Source organism: Halichoerus grypus, chromosome 9 (genome assembly GCF_964656455.1).
Source record: "Halichoerus grypus chromosome 9, mHalGry1.hap1.1, whole genome shotgun sequence".
NCBI classification, from domain to species: domain Eukaryota; kingdom Metazoa; phylum Chordata; class Mammalia; order Carnivora; family Phocidae; genus Halichoerus; species Halichoerus grypus.
Window position 1 is genome coordinate 8,430,830 of NC_135720.1, and position 26,190 is coordinate 8,457,019.

Consider the following 26,190-nt stretch of genomic DNA (forward strand, 5'->3'; position numbering starts at 1 on the left):
ACAGAGTCTCAGTGATCTGTGGGACAACTATAAGCGGTATGATGTATATGCAATTGGAGTCTCCCTAGAAGGAGTCAGAAAAAATATTTGATGAAATAACGACTGATAGTTTCTCAAATATGATGCAAACTATATACTCATAGATCCAAGCAGTTCAATGAACCCCAAGGAGAAGAAACACACAGGGAAAACTACACAAAGGCACATCTCAAATTACTGAAAACCAGTGATAAAGAGAAAATGTCAAAAGCAGCCGGTGGGGAAAATACACATTTGTACAGAGGAACAAAGGTAAGGATGATGGCAGATGTCTCCAGAGGCAATGCACGCAAGAGCACAGTGGTGTAGCATCTTTAAAGTACTACTGAATGAAACAAAATCCCAACAACAACAAAATCTCTGTCAACCTAGAATTCTATACTTAGCAAAAATATCTTTCAAGAATGAAGATGAAATAAAGACTTTTTTAGACATGCAAAGGCTAAAAGAATTCACCAGTGACCTACATTATAAGAAATTTTAAAGAAAATCTTACAGGCAGAAGAAAAATTATAGCAGATGAAAATATGGCTCTAAACAGAAGAATGAAGAGTGCTAGAAATAGTAACTATGTGGATAAATGTAAAAACATTTTTTCTTACTATTTAAATCTCCTTGAAATATAATTAAACAAATAAACAAAAACAATGTGGTGTGGGGTTTACAGCATATTTAGAAGTAATGCATAATGGGGTGCCTGGGTGGTTCAGTCAGTTAGGTGTCTGCCTTCGGCTCAGGTCATGATCGTAGGGTCTTGGGATCTAGCCCCACGTCAGACTCCCTGCTCACTGGGAAGCCTGCTTCTCCCTCTCCTCCCTGCTTGTGCTCTCTCTTGCTATCTCTGTGTGTCTCCTCAAACATATAAATAAAATCTTTAAAAAAAAAGAAATAAAAAAAGTACAGCATAATGTATAAACTTGTCAAATCACTAAGTTGTACACCTGAAACTAATATAACATTGTGTGTCAACTGTACTAAAAAAAAAAGTAAAAGTAAAATGTGTGACAAAAACTGCAAAGGCAGTGGTGAAGAAATGAAGAGTCTTATAAAGTTCTCACTTTATATGGAAGTGCTATAATATTGCTTGAAGTTAAACTGTGATAAATCAAAGGTGTATACTATAAGCTCTAAGAAATCATGAAAATAACAAAGAGCCAAAGAGCTATAGCTAATAAGTCAACAAATGACGAAAATGGAACCGTGGAAAATATTAAATTGCTCCAAAGCAATAGGAAAAAAAGAACAAAGAACAGATGGGACACACAGAGAACAAGATAATAGTCTTAAACCTAATTGTATCAATAATCACATTAAGTGTAAACAACAAAATCTCTGTCAAACCTTGTTATAGGTTGAATTGTGTCTTCCTGGAAGAGATATGTTAGAGTCCTAACCCCCAGTTCCTTAGAATGTGACCTTTCTTGTAGATAGGGTCTCTGTAGGGACAGTCAAATTAAAATAAGGTTGTTAGGGTGGACCCTAATCCAATATGATTGGTGTCTTTATAAAAAGGGGAAATTTGGGTGCAGAGATAGATATGCATAGAGAGAAGACACCATGAAGTCATAAGGAGAAGATAGCCATCTACTAATGGAGGAGAGAAGCCTGGATCAGATCTCATCCTCACAGCCTTTAGAAAGAAGATACCTTGCCCAACACTGTGATTTTTGGACCTCTAGCCTCCAGAATTGTGAGATGGTAGATTTCTGTTGTGTAAGCCTACTTTGTGGTACTTTGTTACAGCAGCCCTAGAAAATTAATACATTTATTAAGTGGAAGAGGTTGTTGGATTGGATAAAAAGTGAGACCCAACTTTATGCTCTCTGCAAGAAACACACTTTAAATATAAAGATACGAGTAGACAAAGTAAAACTATAGAAAAAGATATGCCATGCTGACACTAATCAAAGAAAGCTGGGGTGGTTACATTAGTATCTGACAATGTAGATGTCAGAACAGAAATAAAGAGGGTCAATTTATAATGACAAAGGGGTCAGTTCATCAGGAAGTCATAGCAATCATAAACTTTTATGTACCTAATAGCAGACCTTCAAAATACATAATGCAAAAACTGATAGAACTACAAGGAGAAATAATTAAGCCACAATCAAGTCAGAGATTTCAATAACACTCTCTCAATAATGAATAAAAGAAGTAGACAGAAAAATTGCCAGGATATAGAAGTCCTGAAAAACGCTATTAACCATCTTGACCTAATCGACATTTATAGAACACTAAAATTAACAATAGCAGTATACACCTTCTTTTCAAGTTCACATAGAACATTTACTAAGATAGATCAGCTATTGGGCCATAAAATAAGTCTCAATACATTGAAAAGAATTCTAGTTATAAAATATATATTATCTGATCATAATGGAATTAAATGAGATATCAGTAACAGAGAGATCTCTGGAAACTTCCCAGATCTTTGGCAATTAAACAACATACTTCTAAAAAATTCATGGATCAAAGAAGAATCCAAAAGATAAATTAGAAAGTGTTTTGAACTAAATTAAAATGGAGATACAACATTCAAAGTTTGTGACACGACACTAAATTGGTACAATGGGAAAATTAGGGCACTAAATACCTATATTAGAAAAGAAGAAAGGTCTCAATCAACGATTCCAGCTTACTAATCAGGAAACAATAAAAAAAGAGCAAAGTAAACTCAAAATAAGCAGAAGAAAGGAAACAAGAATGAAATTAATGGACTATAAACAAAAAACAATAGAGAACATTAACAAGACAAAAACTGCTTTTTTTGAGAAAATCAATAAAACTGATAAGCTTTAGCCATACTGATCAGGAAGAAAAGAGAAGATACAATTACCAATATAAAAAATGAGAGACATGGTATCATCACAGATCCTACAGATATTAAGGGATAATAAAGGACTATTCTGAACAAATTTTATTCTAATAAATTTGACAACTTAGATGAAATGGACACATTCCTTGAAAGATACAAACTACTAAAGCTCACTCAAAAAGAGACAGATAACCTAAATAGTCCTATTAAAAGACACTGAATTTGGAGTTATAAATCTTCCCACAAAGAAAACTTCTGCCCCAAATGCCTTTACTGATGAATCATACCAAACATTTAAGGAAAAACTTACATCAGTTTTACTCAAACTCTTGTGGACAATTGAAGAAAAGGGGATACTTCATAAATTATTTTATGAGGCTAATGTTACCTATTGATAAATGGTAAATGATAAAAAAAACAAAGACATTATAAGAAAAGAAAGCTACAGACATAATATCATCATAGGAATAGTTGTAAAAACTCTTAACAAACTTATAGCACATTGTACACAACAATACATAGACAGAATAATATATCATGGCCAGGAATATACTATATTTATCTCAGAAATGCAAAGTTTGTTTAAAATTTGAAAATTAACATATATAATTCCCCATGTTAACAAACTAAAACACACACGCACGCGTGCACACCAAAAACTAAGCCATATTGTCAAGAGCATTTGCCAAATTCAGTATCCCTTTATGATAAACTCTCTTAGTTAACTAGGAACAGAAGGAAACTTCCTCAACCTGATAAAGGAGTCTCTACAAAATGTCTCTGTTCTCATTTGCCTTGGAGTCAAGTACACAAAAAGTGATGGGTATTATGGAAGTAGCACAAGCTGCTGGGTCAGAGCACTTAAGTCTGAACCACAGCCTTCCCACTTCTCTGATCACACACACGTTAAAGAGCCCCTCTGAGCCTGCATGCTCTCATTTGTAACACAGAAATAATGGACAAAGAAGTTATGCTTTGTGACTGCACACATTAAAATTAGTACCTTCTCCGTTTTCTTCACCTGGTTCTGACAAAGGGGAGATTGGCTCAAGATGACAGGCTTCAGCATGCTTATTAGCCACAAATATTTACTCCAGGTCTGCTCTGGGTAAGGCATCAGTAGGCTTGCTCTGGTCCTTGATTCCTTTTTGGAAGGACCTGGTGGAGTGGAGCGGAGTGGGGAAGAGGCTAGGAGGCAATCAGAAGATGAGGGGCACCTGGGTGGCTCAGTTGGTTGAGCCCCCGACTCTTGGTTTCAGCTCAGGTCATGATCTCAGGATCCTGGGATCAAACCCCCCGAGTGGGGCTCTGTGCTCAGCATGGAGTCTGCTGTCCCTCTCTCTCCCCCTCTGCTGCTCTAGTTGTTCAGCAAATAAAAATGTTTCCCTTATTACACTAAAACTCTCTTCTTAGGTGTGTGGGTGGGACAGACAACACTTGATGAATGCTGTCAGCCTCTGTTTGTTTTACAGGTGTAGAAACTGGGATGACTAGAATACAGTCTTACACTCACACTTGACAGATTTTTGGAGCTATAAAACAGTTATACTCACTATTGTCTCAATATTCCCATCCTTGAAATGGGGACGGTAATAGTTATAAGAATTACATTACTGTATTTTTTAAAAAGATTTTATTTATTTATTTTAGAGAGAGAGCGAGCAGGGGAAGGTGCAGAGGGGCAGGGAATGAGAATCTGAAGCAGACCCACCCTCAGCACGGAGCCCCACACAGGGCTCAATCCCACAACCCTGAGATCATGACCTGAGCTTGAAATCAAGAGTCAGGCTCGACTGAATGAACCACGCAGGTGCCCCAGTTACTGTATATTTTGATGTGACTTGAAGACTCTGCAAAAGCTAAGGTTATCACTCATTTGCATGTCTAAATGGGACTGTTCATCAATTTTCGCCCACCTGCCTTCGGTGTCCCCCAGACCTGCACCTGCCGCCTGTCCCCCCACCCCTGCACCTGCACAAAGGTCATGCCTGCTCACCTCCTCTGCAGAGACATGCACTCCAGGCCTTCCTACGGTCCGGGGCGCTTCCTCCAGACAAGGACAAAGCAGGGCATGAGGTCGGGACACCCTGGGTTTCGGACCCGGAGTACCCAGACCCTGAACATGAGCGAGGTTTGGAGAAGCCGCTATTCAAACCTTGGCTGTGGGGCTTCTCTGGCCAGTTGGAGGGTGTTGTCTTGTACCGTTCACCGGGCGGTGCTCCACGCCCTTCCTTGCGCTGTTGTCCGTCCCTGCCCACCCCCTGGCCCCTATGCAGGAGGCGAGTTTCTATAACTTACTAACATTTCTCTTTCCAGTTTAGCCTCCGAGTGGTAATCAAAGATTTTGCCCGAGGAGGGCAGCCAGCTCCCAGCCTGCTTCCAGCCAGGCTTTGCTGGCGTGGCTCTGTGGGAGATAGCCCCCCATCGATGGCTCCTCTGGGAAGGGGGCTGGTGGGTGCCTCTGTCCAGGATCAGCTCTGTTATGGTTCACTGTTCATCAGTCTCCAAACTGCGTCTTTTCGATTGTAATGCTAAGCGTTTCTTTTCTTTCCTAAACAGTACTTTATGATCGATTCCTGGGTTTTGTTTTAAGCACTTTGAAGAAGCAGGATGGCCTCCCCCCAAAATTTGATCTGGATCTCAAGAGGGCTGATGCCACACTCACAGCAACAGGGTATATGAGAAGTTGATCACACACATATGGAGGCTTTTGGGGAGAGCAGGCAGGCTCTCCTTGCTGGCCTGAAATGTCAGGAGAGACATTTGACCTGTCCCCTACCCCCAAAGAGGGAGCACTTGGGCCTTCTCAGCTCTCTCAGGTGTGGATGCAGGGGAGTGGGTGGGGGAGGCTTAAAAGCTGTCAGGGAAGATCAAAAAAGGGGACCATACTTTTTGTTATAAGTTTATTTTGGATTTAAGAACAACTGTTCAAAATACAGAGACATTTTGTCACATGAGACAGGATTTACCTGTCCTTAACTGATAACCAGATTCAAGGGTTTGGAAGTCTGTGGGCAACAAAGCCAGCATCACAGCCCATCTCACTTCCTCAGACGCCCCATGTGAACTAAGCCACCAGCAGATGACCTCCTGACACTGTGAGCATGAAGCCTCAGGTCACGACTCTCTGGAAACATAAGAGGTGATTAAAATAGTCTTTATCATTTATTTCAAAATTGTTTCCTTGTTCAAAGTCTCAATGGCCCTATTAGCGAGGAAATTCAATTTCAAATGAGGATCCTTATGCTGCTTATTTCCAGATTTACATCTCCAGTGGGCACCTGTCACCTGAGATCCAGCAGGTGTATCTCCGTGTGTGTGTAGAAAGCATCCCAGAGGGAACGTGCTCCCAGTACAGCACCTGATTTACCCTCACAACTTGACCTTTCTCTTAACTTGCCCATCTTCCCAGTTGGACTATCCAAGATTCTAGAAGTCACTACTCTCACTCTCATAAGTCATATGGGTAGAGTTACAAAACAGAACCCAAATCTTACCTCTCTTTTCGCTCTGCTTCCCCCAAGCCATCTCCACAGGCTGTTTTCCTGCCTGCGCCCTGCAGGAACCCGAAGCAGCCCCCGTCTCGGTTCCTGTGCCCCTGCTGTGGGTTGAACTGTGTCCCCCCAAGAGGTATGTTGAAGTCCTGACCCCTGGGAATTTTGAATGTGACCTATTTATTTATTTATAGATTTATTTATTTATTTTAGAGAGACAGAGAGAGAGAGTGCACGTGCGAGTAAGCACATGGGGAGGGGTAAGGGGACAGGGAGAGAGAGTCTTAAGTAGTTTCCACTCTAAGCATGGAGCCTGACTCGGGGCTTGATCTCATGATCCTGAGATCGTGACCTGAGCTGAAACTAAGAGTCAGATGCTTAACTGACTGAGTCACCCAGGCGTCCCGAATGTGACCTATTTAGAAATAGGGTCTGCAGGTGCAATGAAGTCCATCCTTAGGGTGGGTCCTGATCCAGTCTGACTGGTGTCCTTATCAGAGAAGACACACACACACACACACACACACACACACACACACACACACACACAGGGAAGGAACCATGGGAAGATCGAAGCAGAGTTTGGAATGATGCAGCCACAAGCCCACGAACACCGGGGACACCAGAAGCGGAAGAGGCAATGAAAGATCTTCCCCTAATAGTATTGAATCACTGTATTGTGCACCTGAAACTAATATAACACTGGATGTTAAGTAATTGGAGTTAAAATAAAAACTAAAAAAAAAAAAAAAAGAAACTACATTATCTCTTTACAAAAAGAAAGTAAGAAAATTTAGTTGAGTCTTTCAATATTGTATTGAATAGTAGGTAGCTGGAGTTCAGTTCTAGTAATTATCCTCAACAGGGAGAGCCCATCATGTCATAATTTACATATATAGAAGCATCTTTCAACTGTAAAGTACTACCTAAAACATTGTTAACAATTAAATGTGCTGCATGGACAAATAAGGATAGTGTGTCATACACAAAGTTATAATCACAACCTTTTGAGCGGAGGTCTGCAGAAGAAAAAAATCTAATTAATAAATTGAGACCTTGCAATAGGAAAAAAAAAAAAAGAAGAAGAAGAAAGATCCTCTCCTAAAGGCTTCTGAGGGAGTGTGACCCTGTCAACACCATGATTTGGGGCTTCTGGCTTCCAGAGCTGTGAGATAATCAGCTTCTGCTGTTTGAAGCCCCCCACTTTGTGGTACTTTGCTCCTGCAGCTTTAGGAAGCTAATATAAGCCCTATAATCACCTTTTCACAAAGGGTCCAGTGGGATCTTTTGAAACTGAATTCAGATTGTGTCCTTCTAATGTATCAAAACCTCTACTGATTTTCCTCGGAACTTGGGATAAAATCCAAACTCTGCACGAAGTTCCAGGACGCCTGGCACATCTGGCCCCACTATCTCTGACCTCATCTCTTACCCCTTTCTCTGTTCCTTATCTTCAGCACAAGCAGCCTGTTTGCATGTGGGACCTCACTTGCTAACATGGGGTCTTTTTACTTGCTTGTCCTCTGTCCCCAAACGAATCAGCTGGAGTCACAAACCTTGCCCCACATATTAACCCTATTTGATTTCCTCCAGAGCGCTTATCCTCACATGACATTTCTGTACTAGTTCGTTGTTGGTCCCCGCCCCCTCTAGGGGGAGCTCGTGAGACCTCAGCCTCGTCTGTGCAGGGCTGTGTCCTCAGTGTCCAGAACAGGGCCCTCCACTGCAGAGCGGGGCTTCATGGATGTTTGGTGAATGAATGTATAGCACGTGAAAATATTTAAAGAAGGGTTTTGCTTTTATTATGGACACCAGTAAATGAAAGAAACTTAATATTTACTGAATTTATTGACATTTTTTAAAGTATGCACGCATAAGTGCGATTCATGCTTTTCCTCAACTAATCTCCCTTGGTTCTTAATCCAGAAAGAGTAGTCAAACCTCACTGGGGAGAGGCCCACAGACATCTCCCAACCCCTACTGTCTAGGCAAACACCTGCTTTGCCATGAAACAAGAGTATCTTAGTCTAAGGGAGGCTCATTGCACCCTTTCCAAGGGCCAGTACTTAACAAAGTTAAGTACTGCTTGATCAAACAATTGTGACCAAGTGTTAACACAGTACTTCTAGGTGAAGAGTAGGAAGGTAGTCAGTGCATCATTCTGTCATTTCACTCTAGGCTTGAACATTTTCAGAATGAAAAGTTGGAAAAAAATTAGCCAAAAAAATACTGTATGATTTCAAATTGCCTTCAGGAAAACTTTCTGCTGTAAGATTAAAGGACTAACGGCAGGTTTGTGTTAGACAATTGACTGTAGACTATTTGGTTAGTTCAGGAATACAATGCATTTGTGGGCCAATATGTATATATTATGTGTTTTTAAGGTCGGTCAGAGGTTTTTGCAACAAACCAGGGCAAAATTTGCAGGTCACAGTTGTGTCTTTTTCCTGCTGTGGAAAACTCAAGGTGTAGTTTTCATGGGTGAATGGTACTTGTTGTCTCAGAAGGGACCTCAGCCCTCAGAGCCTCTCAGGGAGGACTTGGCTTCTGTGGAGCTTCAGGTGTCTTTCTATGTCCCCCTGAAACTGTGTCAGGTGACTCCAGACTCAGGAACCAGGAGTCTATCCCACTTTCCTGAAAAGTGATCCTTCTTTCCAAAATATAATAATGCCTTGAGGTCTCATAAATGGTTGTCCCTCTGTGTTAGAAAACTTTTGCCTCCAGAAAGCCAATGTTAAAGGGCAGGTGGGTTAGCTGGAATTCCAGAAACCCCTGGACACACGAACCGAAGAGGTGAGAGTGAGGTCATTGTTCCGCCCACTATTTCTCTGACCCTGGAAGCTACCAGTGAACTTGTTGCAACTTCAGCTCCTTTCAGAGGGTCACCCAGGTGCTTGGAATCTTCAAGGGTGACTTCTGTTTGTGCAAGAGGAAATGTCTCAGGCTTCACTGGTCAATGTGGTCGCTGCAGGCAAACCCATTGCCACTGATGGTGGGGATCCCTAGGATCCCTCTTCCCAGGACTTGGTGAGTCACTGCTGGACCACCCAGATCTTCTGGAAATGTTCCTTTCTAGCAGGTTCCTCATTCTCTCTGGGAAAGACTCTAGGCCGACTTGCTCCTGGTTTTGCAGACACATGTGGGCAGGTCTGACTCATGGTGAATGTAGCTTAAGCACAGGTGGGGACCCCTGCTCATAAAGGATTAGCAGGAGCTTTTCAGACTAGTTTAGAATGTGATTGTAATATAACTATGGGTGGGGAGTGGACAGAAAGTTCTACAAGATGGGGAGATTTCTAGGGAGGGCAGGCCCTTGTGGGATGCTGGCAGGGCTGGCTTCATTGACCAGAGATTCATGCAGTCACATGGGGCCCAGCCCTCGGAGATCCTTGCTCTGTGGCTGCCATCTTGAAATTCTTCATAATTTTATCTGCATTTATGTTTTGTAAGTGAAGTCCAGTGGGATGATGCAGCATGTGCAGGGGCCTCCCACTGCCTCCCTGGAACACATCTGCCTCCTGGAGCCTGGATCCTGCCCAGGTCTCTCTCCCTATCCCTGGCCCAAACCCATGCTACCCTCTATCCTGAGGCATTGGTTGGGGAGGTCCAGGTTCTCCTGCCACAGTCAGCCTCTCAGACTGGGCAGGGCAGTGGTCATCCTTCCCTGGGCTGGCCATGCCCAATTTGGGCAGAGCACTCGCCACTTGGTCCAGGTACCCAGTACATTCCTGCATAAAGGTTGCAATCCCTTGGGGTCACCCATTCCCTGAGGATTAGAACCATGAGCCCAAGGAAAGGGGAGGCTCACTTACGCTTTCCACTGGTGCTCTGATTTTCATTTGGCATTGGGTTCCGCAAATTCTATAGCTGGCCCTGCATGCTGGGAACCTAGCAGCTAAGCAGCAAGGAGAGAGATAGGGCAGCAGATCAACTCTTCCTATGTATTAATTCCATCACCATTTGGCCCTGGTCTCAGATGATGAAACTTACCTTTAAGAAACTTTGTTGACACTGTCCAGATTTCTTGATTTTATTCACATCATTTTGTCTGTCCTGGAATGTCTTCTACTAGGCTTTCTGATTTTCCAGCTTCTCCTTTTTTTTAGGGCTCATATTAAGACTCATCTGTCTCATAAGACTTTTGATCCCTCCCTCCAGGCAACATTGCTGACTTTCTGCACTGAACTCAAGGCTGCATCTTTCCCAGCTCTATTTGTGAATTAAATAGATTCCTTCTTTTTAATTTCAATTTTTATTTATTTTTTCTTTTTTGAACCTCTTTCTTTTATTTTTTTTATTTAATTATTTTTTAAAATGTAAATTCAATTAATCAACATATAATGAATTAGTTTCAGAGGTAGATTTTAGTGATTCATCAGTCGCATATAACCCCCAGTGTTCATTACATCAGGTGCCCTCCTTAATGCCCATCACCCAGTTACCCCATCCCCACACCCCCACCCCTCCAGCAACCCTCAGTTTGTTTCCTATGATTAAGAGTCTCCTATGGTTTGTCTCTCTCTCTGATTTCATCTTGTTTTATTTTTTCCCTCCCTTCCCTATGATACTGTTTTGTTTCTTAAATTCCACATATGAGTGTGATCGTATGATAATTGTCTTTCTCTGATTGACTTATTTCGCTTAGCATAATACCCTCTAGTTCCATCCACATTGTTGAAAATGGCAAGATTTCATTTTTTTGATGGCTGAGTAGTATTCCATTGTATATATATATATACACCATATTTTTTTATCCATTCATCTGTTGATAGACATCTTTGGTCTTTTCACAGGTTGGCTATTGTGGACATCGCTGCTATAAACATTGGGGCGCAGGTGCCCCTTTGCATCACTACATTTGTATCTTTGGGGTAAATACCCAGTAGTGCAATTGTTGGGTCGCAGGGTAGCTCTATTTTCAACTCCCCGAGGAACCTCCACACTGTTTTCCAGAGTGGCTGCTCCAGCGTGCATTCCCAATAACAGTGTAAGAGGTAAACAGATTTCTTATTGCACCTCCAGGGTTCATTGTTTGGCATCATTACTGAAATTTTCATGTGTTTATATTTTGTTTACATTACTGTGTTCTTGGCTCAGTCTCCTAGGTAGAGTAGATGCATGCAAAAATGTTTGTTGATTGAATGACATGTTGGGTGTATTGCAGCATTTTTAACAAATAAGGGCATTAAGGCCATAATTCCTTTGGAAGTGACTGATTGTTTGCAATCAAACTTTCAACTTGCTTGATCTTGGGAAGAAGTAACAACAAATTAGAAACTGACAACTGAAAAAGGAATATTTCAGCCAGAAGATATGGTTTCTACAGCAGTGGATTCATTTGATTTGAACCCTGTTTTTAGTAATCATGAGGTCATTAAAGCTCTGAGTGATTAAACATAATTCTCACTGTGATATGAGCATGTGTGTCCTTCCAGACCCACAGATTGTTTTGTACCCCTAATCATCAGGGCGAGTGGGATTCTGGGAATTCAGGCAATCCTGCTTCAGTCATTGCTTGGCATTTGAAAGCCCACCCAGCCTGGTGCCAATGTATTTGGGCGGTACTTCACCTTCCTCTCTGCTGAATTTTCCCCCTGACTTGGGTGACGTCCTGTGTCTTTGGAATTACGGCAACTTTCACTGCAGGATCCTCCACAGGAGGGCCCCCCAGTGCTGTGAAGCCCCCAGAATTTCATCAAAAGATGCTTCTTTTTGGTCTTCTTCTTTTTTTTTTGCAAGTTTTTTATTTTATTTTATTTTATTTTATTATGTTATGTTAGTCACCATACAATACATCATTAGTTTTTGATGTAGTGATTCACGATCCATTGTTTTCGTATAACACCCAGTGCTCCATGCAGTATGGGCCCTCCCCAACACCCATCACCGGGCTAACCCATCCTCCCACCCCCTCCCCTCTAAAACCCTCAGTTTGTTTCTCAGAGTCCATAGTCTCTCATGGTTCATCTCTCCCTCCGATTTTCCCCCCTTCATTTTTCCCTTCCTTCTCCTAATGTCCTCCATGCTATTCCGTATGTTCCACAAATAAGTGAAACCATATGATAATTGACTTTCTCTGACTTATTTCACTTAGCATAATCTCCTCCAGTCCCATCCATGTTGTAAAAGTTGGGTATTCATTCTTTCTGATGGCTGAGTAATATTCCATTGTATATATGGACCACATCTTCTTTATCCATTCAGAGGGTTCCCCCTTCTCCACAACCTCTCCAACATTTGTTGTTTCTTGCCTTGTCAAGTTTTGCCATTCTAACTGGTGTAAGGTGGTATCTCAACGTGGTTTTGATTTGAATTTCCCTGATGACTAATGATGATTAACATTTTTTCATGTGTCTGTTAGCCATTTGTATGTCTTCTTTGGAGAAGTGTCTGTTCATGACATAACAGACACTTCTTTTTGGTCTTCTAATGATGAAGGTGAACACATGGGCCATTAGCTTCATTTTCTGAGGATTTTTGAGGTCATGCTTTAAAAATCATGAATGAAGTTAACATCTCCATTTTATGTGGTGCATGAGTCCCACACGTGGAGTTCTTGTTTTTTTGCTTGGGTGGAGGAGAGCTGCGGAGGTGCTTTCATCCCGGGAGCTCCTGAGGAGTTTAAAAACAGAGACTCTGGGTTGAATGAAAAGGTCTCTATTCTTTCTTAACATATTCACAGGATCTCATGCCAGAAAGCAAAACAAGATTGCTCCATTAGTCACCCAACAATGAAAGGAGAAAACCACCCACTTTTCCAAGCTTCCTTTCAAAGTAACCTCAAAGACCCTGATGGATTCATGGAATTAATTAGAAACAATAGTAATGACACACTGAGATGGGTAATATTGTCTCTAGATGACATTTCAGAATGCCCTGAGGATCCTCTACTCCCTCAGCCCCAACTTGCTGCCACCTTTGATACAGACCCTTGTCCCTCCTGACAGTGGCTCAGTTGTCCCTCCCCCCATGTTGCCACTGACAACCTGGGCCTTCTCGGATGTAATTTTCAGGCTTCAAGCCCTCCAGGGACATTTAAAAATAGCTGGTTAAAGGGTGCCTGGGTGGCGCAGTCGGTTAAGCCTCCAACTTTTGGTTTCAGCTCAGGTCATGAACTCAGGGTCCCGGGATTGAGACCCGAGTTGGGCTCCATGCTTGGCAGGGAGTCTGCTTGAGATTCTCTCTCTCCCTCTCTGTCTGTCCCTCCCACCCCCTCTCTAAAATAAATAAATCTTAAAAAAAAAAAAGCTAGTCACATACTTGACCATAAAGGAAATCTCAACAAAACCAAAGGATTAGCATCATCAATAATAAAAAGTCTGACCAAAATACAACAAAATGTGAAAGCAACAACTCAAAAGATATCCAAAATGTGTTATATAAGTATTTAAAAAATTAAACAAATACTTCCAAATGATTCATAGGTCAAAGAAAATATCATAATGGGGAATTTAAATATTTTGAACTGAATAATAATAAAACCACTACCAAAAATTGTGGGATGTAGCTGAAGCAATATGTATACAGGGAAACTTTTGGCTTTAAATGTATTTATAAAAAAAGTTTCATGAATCAGTGAGCTGAGTTTCAACTTAAGAAGTAAGGAAAAGAGCAATAGAGTAAATCCCAAAAAGGATAAAGACAAATAAAAAGGACAAAGAGCAGGAATAATAAAATAGCATTTTAAAAACCCACAGGGGAGTAAAATGAAACTAAGCTTTCTCATCTGTAGAAAAGAAGTGCTAAAATCCACTTGAAAGTGAAGTTGTGAAGGTCACATGTCATACTTCGTACAAAAGCACTTTGTAAATGGCAGAGAACTATTCATATGCACTTCTGTCCTTGTTTCATTTTTCCAGCACATTCTTACTACTTACCTGCTCTGTGCCAGACACCTTGCCTGGCAGCAGGGGGCCCAATGCCTACTGGGAACTTACCCTCTATAAGGGTAGTGGAAATTATAATATCTATCCAATATGGCCCAAATCGGTGCGTGTGACAAAGGAGACACATAATAGAGCCTAGGAGGTTATATGTGTAATAGAGCCTAGGAGGTTATATGTAGGGGCAGAAATTTTCCTTTCTTCTCTTCTAGGTTCTTTGGTTGGTCTAATAATTAAATTGATACAAGACAGATTAACAGGAGAAAAATAAAAGTTTAGTGAACATGTATATGCAGGGGCCGAGGGCAGGCTGCCCCAAAAAGTGCCTCTCTTGGCGCATTGATTGTTATTATTTTTTTATTATTTTAAATAAAAGTTACTTAAGAAACAGCCAGTGGCAAGGACACTCAGACCATCCTTTGTTGCCCTGAAATCAGGAAATAAATCTCCAATATGAAAAATACCCTCCCTGTACTAAGAAGTAAAAAGATATTCCTAACCCCAGAGATTTGGGACTTTAAAGCCAAGAAAGCTGTAGAAACAAATCTTATTTTCCTCTAATCTACTACCTCAGCCTAAATCTGCTTGGAATTCCCTACTAATTAAAGCTCCTAAATACCTCTTTTCTTTATTCTGTTAATTCTTCACAGATCTATTGTCTCTTTGTTTAAAATGTATAAAAACTGCCTGCCTTGGTCATTTCCTTAGGTCTCAATTTCATTGGGCCTTTGTGTGCACGTAATAAAATGTTGGGTTTTTTCTCCTGTTAGCACGTGTCATGTAAAATTTAACTTTAAGTCCAGTTGGAAGACCTTGAAGGGTAGAGGAAGACTTTTTTTCCCCTACATATACAAGGGGAGACACCCAGAAAAACTCTGAGATGGCCAAAGCCATCACTTTGTTTTTATTTTTTTATTTTTTAGGATTATTTCTTTATTTGAGAGCGAGCAAGCGAGTGAGAGAGAGAAAGCAGGGGCAAGGGGCAGAGGGAGAGGGAGAAGCAGACTCCCCGCTGAGCAGGGAACCTGACTCGGGGTTCGATCCCAGGACACTGGGATCATGACCTGAGCCAAAGGCAGATGCTTAACTGACTGAGCCACCCAGGCGCCCCAAAAACTATCACTTTAAATATTATCTTTCCCTAAAGACAAAAGAAGATGTAAGATGTGGGGGGTGGGAGTGGTTAGGGGAGGTAACCAAGTGACCAAGAAAAGCACGGTAAACAGGGCAAGGTTGTTATGCAGATTTGAGTTGCTGTCCTCTCCACGGTTAAGAGTTTTCTAGGGGCTTAGAGTCATCACCCTCTTCCCGGTACAGCAGAGAGATTCCCCTTACACACATAAATGTCCTTATAAAAGGGTAATTTTGACTTGCTTTCTAGAGCTTCTCCTGTGTTTGCGGTTTCTTAAAAATAATCAGCCTAGAATAATCCTTATGCCAAAGAGACCTATTTTGGGGTGGCAAATTCAGATCCCCTACACCTACTCAAAGATGTTAGGAGGGTTCTGCTAGAAGATGAGGTTCAAGCAGAGGTCAGGAGGTGGGATGGAGGGAGAAGTGTGCCAGGTGAAGGGAAAAGCATGTGGGACAGAAAGGGCCAGTGTGGCTGGAGCCCAGTGGGCTGTGGAGGGGGATGGGGTCACAGGTAGGAAGGAGCCATATGGGCCCTGGTAGGCCATGTTTGGAGTTTTGCTTTCTAAGAGCAATGGGAAATAGTGGCAGTATTTAATTTGGGGCACAGAATGGATGGGAAGAAGAGAGAAGGAACATAGGGGACCATTTGGAAGGCCTGCGTGGTCTAGGTGAAAGGTGAACTGATGGAGGTTGGGATGAAGATGGCAGAGGCAGAGATGGGGAGAAGAGGTGGGTTTGAGCAATATCTTGAAGATAAAATCTAGAGATGAGGGATATAGATCCAGATACCCTACTGGCCCCCATTGAAAGGGATGATCTAAGGGGTGCCTCCCTGGCATGCAGTCTTTGCATGTGGACCTACCAGTTTATCTACCAGACAGGGGCCCTGAAATCCTGTCTTTATGCACCCAGGGTCAAAAGACAACAAGGCTGCTGACCTGTTGATTATGACATAAGCCTATGCCATTGATCTACCTTCTCTGGTGAGGATTGTCCTGTTGCATTTTCTTGGAAAAGTTGGCTGCTTGAACAGCTGCTCTGGTGGATCTAATGTTCCTCCTTTTTATAGTGATGCAATATAAGCAGAGGCCCACTGGACATTATTAAACTTTTAATAAGTCCCATAAACAATAACCTACTTGTTGAAAACATTTATTATTTAGGATTTTCATTACATTAATTTTATAAATTCAAGACTTACCTTGAAGTTGACAACAATGAGGAAACTTATCTGAGTAATCATATGCTAATTTTGGAGGTCTGGGTAATTAATAACAGTTTGGGGAAGTGAATCTTTGTGGGCCACACGTACAATATCTTCATGAATAAGGTTTTCTGGGAAGATGCGCCAGATGCTCACCAAACCTGAACCTTGGTATAGTTAGTCTACATTTCTTCCTGGGTGCACAGTCAGACTACAGTTCCCAGTCTCTCCTGCAGTTAGGTAAGGCCACATGACTGAGTTCTGGCTAATGGAATGTGGATGGAATTAATGTGGATAATTTCCAGGGCTGGCCTAGAAAAACCTCTCATGCAGGAGCCTGATTTTTCCTCCTTTCTGCTGAAGGGATGGTGAGTCCTCAAATGACCTTGGGAATCAGCTGTCAAAGACAGCTCAGACCCTAAATGTTTACACGAACCACACCCTACTTCCAGTTGGATTTTATATATGTGAGAAATAACCTTCTATAACATTAAGCCACTGGAAGTTGGGAGTTTGTTATATAGCAGTTCGCTGCAATACTCTGTTGTGCACTGAATAATGTCCCCCTCCACCCCCCAATTCATGTACTGAAGCCCTAACACCTGGTGGGAGATGTGCCCCATCTCAATTTGGAAATGAGGCTCTTTGGCAGTAATTAGGATTAGGTTTGAGGTCATGAGGTTGGGGCCCTCATGATGGCATTAGTGGTTTATAAGAAAAGGAAGAGAGAAAGATTTCTCTGTCTGCCATGTGAGCCCGTAGCGAGAAGGCAGCCGTCTGAAGGCTGGAAAGAGGGCTCTCACGGGAGCTGAACTGGCTGGCACCTTGATTTTGGATTCCCAGCCTCCAGAACTGTGAAAAATAAGTGTTTATTCTTCAAGCTGCCCAGTCTGTTATTTTGTTAACGCAGCCCAAGCAGACACACTAATCTGACTAGCTAAGTGCGATTGAACCAGGTAGTCACATTCTGAGAATTCCTTCTAAAGACCTTTGTTTTCCAAGCATCTGTTTTAGTGTATCTGCTTATGCTCACTTCCCTGTTTCTTCCAGGTTTCACTGGCCCCATATTTCTCAACTGTGCCCAGCCAAACACCATCAGCAGTAGAGAGAGAACAATGTATACTACCAGAATGCTCGGGGGCTTCCTGATGCTGCTTGGACTTGCATTTGAAGTCACGATATGTCTGAGGGTTCATGCTGGGACTCTGGGAAGACCCCCCAATAAACATAGCTCCCCCACCCTCTGCTCCCACTCCAGTCTCCCTGCCCTTATTCTGAGGCAAATGACTACTGGGCTTAATGGGGAGTGGGGTGCAAGGGGACTTCGGGCTCTGAGGAGCCCCAGGGGTAAGGTTGACATAAGTTCCATGTGCATGTGCCTGAGCTACCTGGTCTTGAAGAGGTCAAGAGGCAACTGAATGGGTGGGCTGGGTCTTTCCTGCCTTTGACCCTGACATGGACGCTTTGGCCTCAACAGAGACTGAGCACCTCTGCTTTAGTGACCTGGACCACACAGGTGAGAGGGCAGCTACCATCAGGGCATGTGAAAGCAGGAGCCAACGATGCAAAACGATATCCCCTCTCAGGTTCTTGCCTGGAGAGAGGAAGACACGGCAAAACAAACAGGGCTGCTGGAGGAGACACAAGACAATTTGAATTTAAAAAAATATTAGTGTATTGAAGGAGATTTAAATATAGCACAAAAAAACTTTCTGGAGCTAAAAATCATAACTTCCTAACCAAATACAATTCAAGAGATTAATTAAAGGAGAGGAAAATCACCAGGGGATCTGAATTAGCATCCTAGAAAATCAAAGGCAAGAAATATTTTGACATAGAGCAAAGATAAGAAGAGACGGAAAGCAAGTGGAAAAGGTAAGAAGCTTGGAAGGTAGATCCTAAAACCTTGAACTGTGAGTAGTGGGAGCAGAAAGAGGGAAAGGAGCAACAGAGGAGGGGCAACTATTATACTAATGATAACAGAAGACTTTCCTGAACTGAAGCAGACTTGAGCCTGTTTCTTTTTTTCTTCTTAAAAATTTTAATAGATTTTATTTTTTAGGGTAGTTTTAGGTTTACAGCAAAATTGAGCAGATGGCACAGAGAGTTCCCATAGACCCACTCCCCACCACCCCGGAGCCTCCCTGACCATCAACATCCCCAGCCAGAGTGTTCACTGGTTACAGTAAATGAATCCACACCGACCTTATTATTGTCCATAGTTCACATTGCGCTTTCCCTTGTGATGATGTACCTTCCACGGGTTTGGGCAAATGCACAATGTTGTGTATCCATCATTACAGTATCATATAGAGTAGCTTCACTGCCCTACAAATCCTGTGTTCCTTCTCTCCATCCTCTACCAACCCCTGGCAACCACTGACCTTTTTACTGCCTCCATAGTTTTGCCTTTTCCAAAATGTCATATAGTTGGAATCGTATAGTATACAGCTTTTCCAGATTGTTTTTTTTTTTTCACTTGGTAGCATGCATTTAAGGTTCTTCTATGTTTTTTTCATGGCTTGATGTCTCATGTCTTTTCATCCCTGAATAGTATTCCATTGTCAGGACATATCATGTTTATATATCCATTCACCTACGGAATAATATCTAAGTTATTTCCAAGTTTTGACAATTACGAATAAACTCCCATAAATATCTGAGTGTGGGTTTTTTATGGGGAGATAAGTTTTCAATTCACTTGGGTAAATATTAAGGAGTGCAATTGCTGGATTGTATGATGAGAGTATGTGTAGTTTTGAAGAAAGGGTCTTGCAGAGCGGCTGCGCCACGTTGCATGCCCCCCAGCAGTGAGTGAGAGTCCCTGTGGTTCCACATCCTCGCCAGAATTTGGTGTTGTCAGTGTTCCAGATTTTGGCCATGCTAGTAGGTGTGCAGTGGCATCTCATCATTGTTTTAAGTTGTATCTCCCTGATGACATGCGATGTGGAACATCTTTTCATATGCTTGTTTGTCATTTGTATGTCTTCTCTGGTGAGGTATCTGTTCAGATCTTCGGCTCATTTTAAAATTGGGTTGTTTGTTTTCTTAGTGGTGAGTTTGAAACTTCTTTGCATAACACTGGGTGTTATATGCAACTGGTGAATCACTAAACCCTACCCCTGAAACTAATAATACACTATAAGTTAACTAAATTGAATTTAATTTAAAAAATTATAAAAAAATTTTGATAACAGTCTTTTATCAGATATGTCTTTTGCAACTGTTTTCTCCCAGTCTGTGGCTTGTCTTCTCATTTTCTTGAAAGTCTGCCTTTTTAAAAGAGTTAGCCCAGATTGAGGCCATTTTGTTGAGAAAAAGCATGTGTCCAGGCATTTTCTAGTAACAATGTAGAACTTTAAGAATAGAGGGAAAAATATTTTTCTAAGTGCCTCTAGGCAGAAAGAATTAGGAAAGAGTCAGCCCTGCTGTGGACTCCACATGTGACCCAGCTGATCCTTCATCCTCCTTGATATTCTTCTCATGGTTCCGGCATGTCTGTCTCTCTTAGCATCCCTCCTTTATCATGGCTTTTCCCCTAATGAATCTTTGTACTCTGGATATAAATATACACATCCAGACCTGACAGTTGTACTTCTAGGGACTGAAATCTATAGAAATAAAAACACTGGGAAGGAATAACACATGTGTAAGGATGTCTATAGTAGCAAAAAAAAAAAAAAGATAAACAAAGGTAATACTATCAAGGAAATAGTCAAAGAGTTTATAGGATAGATTGAAGTATTACACAAGCATTAAAGGGGATGAAGGGAAATACACCAGTGGACTTGATAGTGATGGGTGAGAAAATAAAGAATCAGAAAACTGTGTGATATGTTCACAGTACATGTACATAAGACATGTTTATAAGTGTAAGTATATGGAACTCAAGAATGTAAGCTCAACTAACACAGGGACTTTATTGTTTACCACATAATCTATAATGCTTAGGAGACCAGTACAAATTTAGAGAAAAAATTAGAAAAGCAGATACCAGATTGAGAGATTACCAGTGTGTGTGGTTATATGGGTAAAAGGGGTCCAAGAAAAAATGGTTTATATATTACCATATTTATATATTTATGTAACAGACTGTATGTTTGAAGAAATTTTTTTAAATTAAAAAAAAAATTAAGGTTTATTTATTTATCCTAGAGAGAGAGAGAGAGAGAGAGAACATGAGTGGGGAGGCAGAGGGAGAGGGAAAGAGAATCTCAAGCAGACCTCATGCTGAGTGCTTGGAGCCCCACCTGGGGCTTGACGTGGGGCTCAGCATGGGGCTCAATCTCAGGACCCTGAGATCATGACCTGAGCCGAAACCAAGAGTCAGATGCTCACCTGAGTGCGCCACCCAAGCACCCCTGTTTGAAGAAAAAATTTTTTTTAAGATTTTATTTATTTATTTTTGAGAGAGAGCACAAGCAGGGGTAGGGGCAGAGGAAGAAGCAGACTCCCCAATGAGCAGGGAGCCCAGTGAGAGGCTTGATCCCAGGACGCTGGGATCATGACCTGAGCCGAAGGCAGAGGCTTAACCGACTGAGCCACCCAGGTGCCCCTGAAGAAATTTTTAAAAGTAAAACTAACCAAAAAGGTTTGTGCAAACTTTACATTCTACTTCATTGTATATTTATGCTTATACATAATGTGTGTATTCATTTTAATTTAAAAATATTTTAAAAGAAAATGTTTTAAATTATTTACATGGAGCTCTCTCAAAAGATTTATTCTCAATTCAAACAGTAACTGTGGTATTAAAGAATGGTTAATTTTTAGGTGCGGTAATAGTATTGTGGTGATGGTAAACCAACTCTGGTCTTTGTGAAATACACACTGAAGTATTTATGGATGAACTGATAGGGTGTCTGGGACTGGCATGTGGAAGAAGTCTGGCCTGTGCTGACAGGTGTTGAAGCTGGGTGATGTGGACATGGAGGATTCATTATATTATTATAATTATCCTGTTGAAATTGTATACTATTATATTATTGAAATCTGCTGCATAAAATGTTAAAACTGAAAATGTACCATTTTCATGATCAACTCTTTTTATCTAACTCTCAAGCTTGTATTTCATAGCAGTAATCTATTCTGGAATGTTCCTTAAATCTTTACTGTTTGCTTTGTACTTGCTAATTCAGATGATTATTTGGAGTACTATTATTACTTCAGAATATAAATAAAATCTGCTCACTAGTCATATTTGAGAGTTACTCTTTATTATTAAGGCAAAAAGATCAAACTGAATTTTACCTTTTGTCAGATAATTTTTTCTTTTCCACTTGAAGAGAAATGACAATCCCACCCTGTATTTGAGAGTTCTGACCACCACCTGCCTGGCTCCAACTTCCATCTGTGTGGTACCACAAGTGTGAGAATCACTTTCTGTTATCTCTACAAATGTCTTAAAATGTAGGCATTTTCAAACCATTCTTTTGTGTTGTCTTACAAAGAAGATCCTTTCAACAACCAATCAATCAATCACCCAAAAGAGGCATCCACTGACTGACTGACTCAATCATTAGTGGCCCTACACTGTAGTCAAGGAGATGAGTCTAATAAATTATCATGCCTCATAAGATGGGGTAAGGGCTCAATGTAAGGAAAGACTATATGTGCTGAAGCTGATCCTCTAATAAATTCCCTTCCCTCTATCCTTTCATTCCCAAGGTCAAACAGTTTCCCACGACATTCTTTCGAACTTGATGCTTAGGATGGTCTGAGAGCAATATGTGGCTCAAAGCTAATACGTGGAAGATTTCCATTTCTGTGATACTGTGATTTATAAGGAATTTATGTATTTGGCCACTCTGATGACCAAAATATATTTCTCATATATATTTGGCCTTCATCCATGGTTCCTGGATCACAGTCCCTCAAACTTTTAGAATCTCCTGAGGCATGAGAGCAATGGGAACATCTTTTGTTGTATATTAAATATATATAATATTTCCTCTCTTGTCCTCAGTTCCTGAAAATGCTTCAGAGTCATGAAGGTGAAATAGGTGTCTTGTTATCCATAACAAGCCCCTTTCCATCACAACTGAGTTTATGTTCATGGAATGACCTGGAAAACACCAAGGATAGGGGCTGGTTGCCAAGGGGAACCAGAAGTGAATAGAGGGGTGGGGCTTTCACCGTCTGATTTCTGGAGAATCGATCACCAATGGCTAAGGATTTAATCCCTCATACCTAGGTAATGAAGCATAAAGACCGACAAGGAGGGAGTTTGGTGAGCTTCCAGACTGGGGAAACAAGACACTTCTACTTGCCAAGTTCTATAAGAACAGGGATCCTTTATTTGGGACCTCGTTCTGTGTATCTCTTCATCTGACTGTTGATTCGTATCCTTCAGTAGCATTCCTAATAAATGGGTAATCTAGTGAGTGAATGGGTTTTCTGAGTTTTGTGAGCCAGCAAGCAGATTAATCAAACCCAAGGAGGGGTTCATGGGAACCTCTGATTTATAGCCAGTTGGTCAGAAGCACACATAACAACCTGAGCTTGTGACTGGTGTCTGAAGGGGAGGGCAGTCTGGTAGGACTGAATCCTTTACCTGTGGCATCTGATGCTGTCTCCAGGTACATAGGGGTAGATAGTACCAAATGTGAGTTGAATCATGGGACACCCAGCTTGTGTCTTTGAGCATTGCTTGGTGGTGTGGGGAGAACCACATCCCACATGTTGGAACTGTGGGTGCAGAGCCCTTAATTTCCTCATGCCATCTCATTTCCCTTAGCCTTAAAACTGACCTGCTTCTACTGACTACGGGAAATCCCACTGAGCTTAAGTAGGAGACAGCGGAGTTTTATTAACATGAAAGTGGGACAATTCCTTGCTGTCTCCTGCCAAACAGCACATCTACTTCCAGGGGAGACTCTTACTCAAGGGAAATTACCTCAGAATAGCATGAGTATGCTGGGAGAGGTTCAGCCCTTTGTTTTTATTGAGAGAGTCATTAGGATAGGAAAATTGGGTAACAGTTAAATCAGAAATTCTTAAAGTATTTGAAACCCTCTTGGTTTGAGCAGCCTATGGCAGCTGAGTCATTGTTCTGAAGGTCTGGATCTCTGTGTTGTCTGTTGGTCTATTTGTTTTCAAAGTCTATATCTTGACTGATCATATCTGTCACTTGGTATATAATCTTTAAGGGTTTCCTAGTGAAGTGTATTTGTTAGGAGGTTGTTTTGCCGATAGACAGTGGAAAACCTGAACAAAATGGCTTACATATTAAGATTCATCCCCTTCCGTAACTCAGGTGCCCCTATTTATTTTATAATTGACTTTTGACTGACTACCTTCACTCATTTTGCCCACCTCCCCACTCCCTGCCTCTGGCAACCACCAATCTGTTCTCTGTTTCTGTGGTTTGGTTTTTTTTAGACTCCACATATAAGGGAGATCATACAGTATTTATCTTTCTGTGTCTGACTTATTTCATTTAGCATAATGCTGTCAAGGTCCATCCATATTGTCCAAAACAGCAGGCTTTCCTTTTTTGTGGTTGGTTAATATTCCATTGGATATATATATACCACATTTTCTTTATCCATGCATCTGATGTTGGACACTTGGTTTGCTTCCACCTCTTGGCTATTGTAAACAGTGCTGCAATGAACCTGATGTACATATATCTTCTTGAGTTAGTGTTTTTGTTTTCTTTGAGTAAATATCCAGAAGTAAAGTTGTTGGGTCATATGATAGTTCTATTTTTAATTTTTGGAGGAATCTTCCTACTGTTTTCCATAGTGGCTGCGCCAATCACGTTCCCATCAACAGTGTGCAAGGGCTCCATTTTCTCTTCATCCTCTCTGAAACTTAACTCTTGTCTTTTTGATTCTAGCCATTCTAACAGGTATGAGGTCATGTCCCATTGCGGTGCTGATGTGTATTTCCCTGGTGAGTAGTGATGTTGAGCACAATCAGGATTTCATGCCTTTTCCTCTGAATCTACTCTCATCAAGGTCCCAGAAGTGTCGATGCATCCAGTGGATAATTTTCTTTTCTTGACTCCTCAGCAGCATTTGGTGTAGTTGATCACTCCTTTTGCCTTGAAACACTTTTTACTTGGCTTTTGTTCCCTTCCTACTGCATTGATATTCTTCTTAGTCTCTTTTTGGGGTTCATCTGATTTTCTGGACTTCAAACATTGACATAACCTGGGTTAGTCCTGAGAGCTTTCTTCTACCCATGTTCTCTCTCGGTGGTCTCATCCTATCTCATGGCTTTAAATGTCACTTATGTGCTAATGACTCCCAAGTTTAGACCTCCAACTTGGGACTCTCCACCAAACTCTAGACTCACAAATCCACAAATCCTGCTTGAGTATGGAATGTCTAATTGGCATCTTAAACTTAAAGCATCAAAACCAAGTCCTGATTTCTTCTCTGCCCCAAACCTGCTCTTCCTCCAGTTGTCCCATCTCGGGGAATGGCAATTCCATTCTTTCACTTCTTCTACCCCCAAACCATGGAGTTCTTCTCGACTCTTTCTCCAACATCTCCCTAAGCACCAGCAAATCTTCAGATTGTATCCAGATCTTGACAGCTTCTGACCGGCCCAATTCAAGCCACTGCCTATTTTCACCTGGGATGTGGCTGTGGCCTCCTGACTAGTTTCTGTGATTCTACTCTCGCTCCTCTTTAGCAGTGAGATTGTTAAAATGTAATGGCAGTGCATGCCATTTTCCCTCTCAAAGCTGTCCAGTGGCTTCTGGTCTTGCTCAGATCCATAGCCAGAGTCTTTACAGCAGACTGCGAGGGTCTACCTCATTCCCACCTGCCTCTGACCACAGCCCTTACTGCTTTCCCTTCATTTTCTTCTCTTAGCCTGTATCCACCTCCTTGCTATTGCCCAGTCACCCCACCCCTGCCCTGAGATCTTGGCACTTGCTTTTCCCTTGGCTTTGGATGCTTATCCCAGATATTCATGTGGCTCACTCCTCACTTCCCTCTTGTGTCTGCTCAGATTGTGTGTTGACCACCCTCCTCACTCATCACTCTCCATCCGTGTGCTTTGTTTACTTTTCTTTATTGTCCTTATGTGGATAATTTAATAGGATTTCCTTTGTAATTTAAAAAATTGATTGCATGTTAAAAGGATAATATTTTGAATATATTAGGTTAAGTAAAACAGATTATAACAATATTTTCACTTATCTTTTTTCAGTGTGCCTACTAGAAAATTTAAAATTGTGTAGGTAGCTTGCATTTGTGGCTCACATTCAATTTCTCTTGCACAGTGCTGGCTTAGACCAATAATGCTTTACTTTGGCTCATGGTGGGGAAGGGTGCTCACCCATATAGAATTGGGGTTCTGTAAGTATTGAAGAAGTGGGGAATGGCAGTTAGAAGACAATCAACAGTGTTCACTACATGGAAGCAGGTGTTTGGAACGTGGGGTTTGGAGCTAGACAGGCCTTTGCATTCTAGTCCCACTAATCAGTGGGTGACATCTCTGAGCCTCAGTTTCTCATCAGTGAAATGGGGATAACAGTATTTAGCATGTAAGGTCACTGTGAGAATTAATGGGATGATATTTATACAATTCTTAACACAGGACCTGAGACATCATGGGCACAAATCAATGGTAGTTACCATTCTCAGTTCTCAAGCCTTGGCTGGC

The 26,190-nt window shown here is 41.4% G+C and overlaps 1 long non-coding RNA gene across 2 annotated transcripts; it reads left to right on the forward strand.

The window, feature by feature from the left end:
* The first annotated feature begins 3,868 nt into the window (after positions 1–3,868).
* On the forward strand, positions 3,869–21,768 carry LOC118546965 (uncharacterized). Of its 2 annotated transcripts, none has more exons than XR_013441041.1 (5): positions 3,869–5,673; positions 5,908–5,996; positions 6,379–6,484; positions 11,142–11,342; positions 17,620–21,768. It is a non-coding gene; the product is annotated as an uncharacterized LOC118546965 (long non-coding RNA). The 2 variants fall into 2 exon arrangements; XR_013441042.1 differs by having other exon boundaries at positions 3,869–5,528.
* The last annotated feature ends 4,422 nt before the right edge of the window (positions 21,769–26,190 follow it).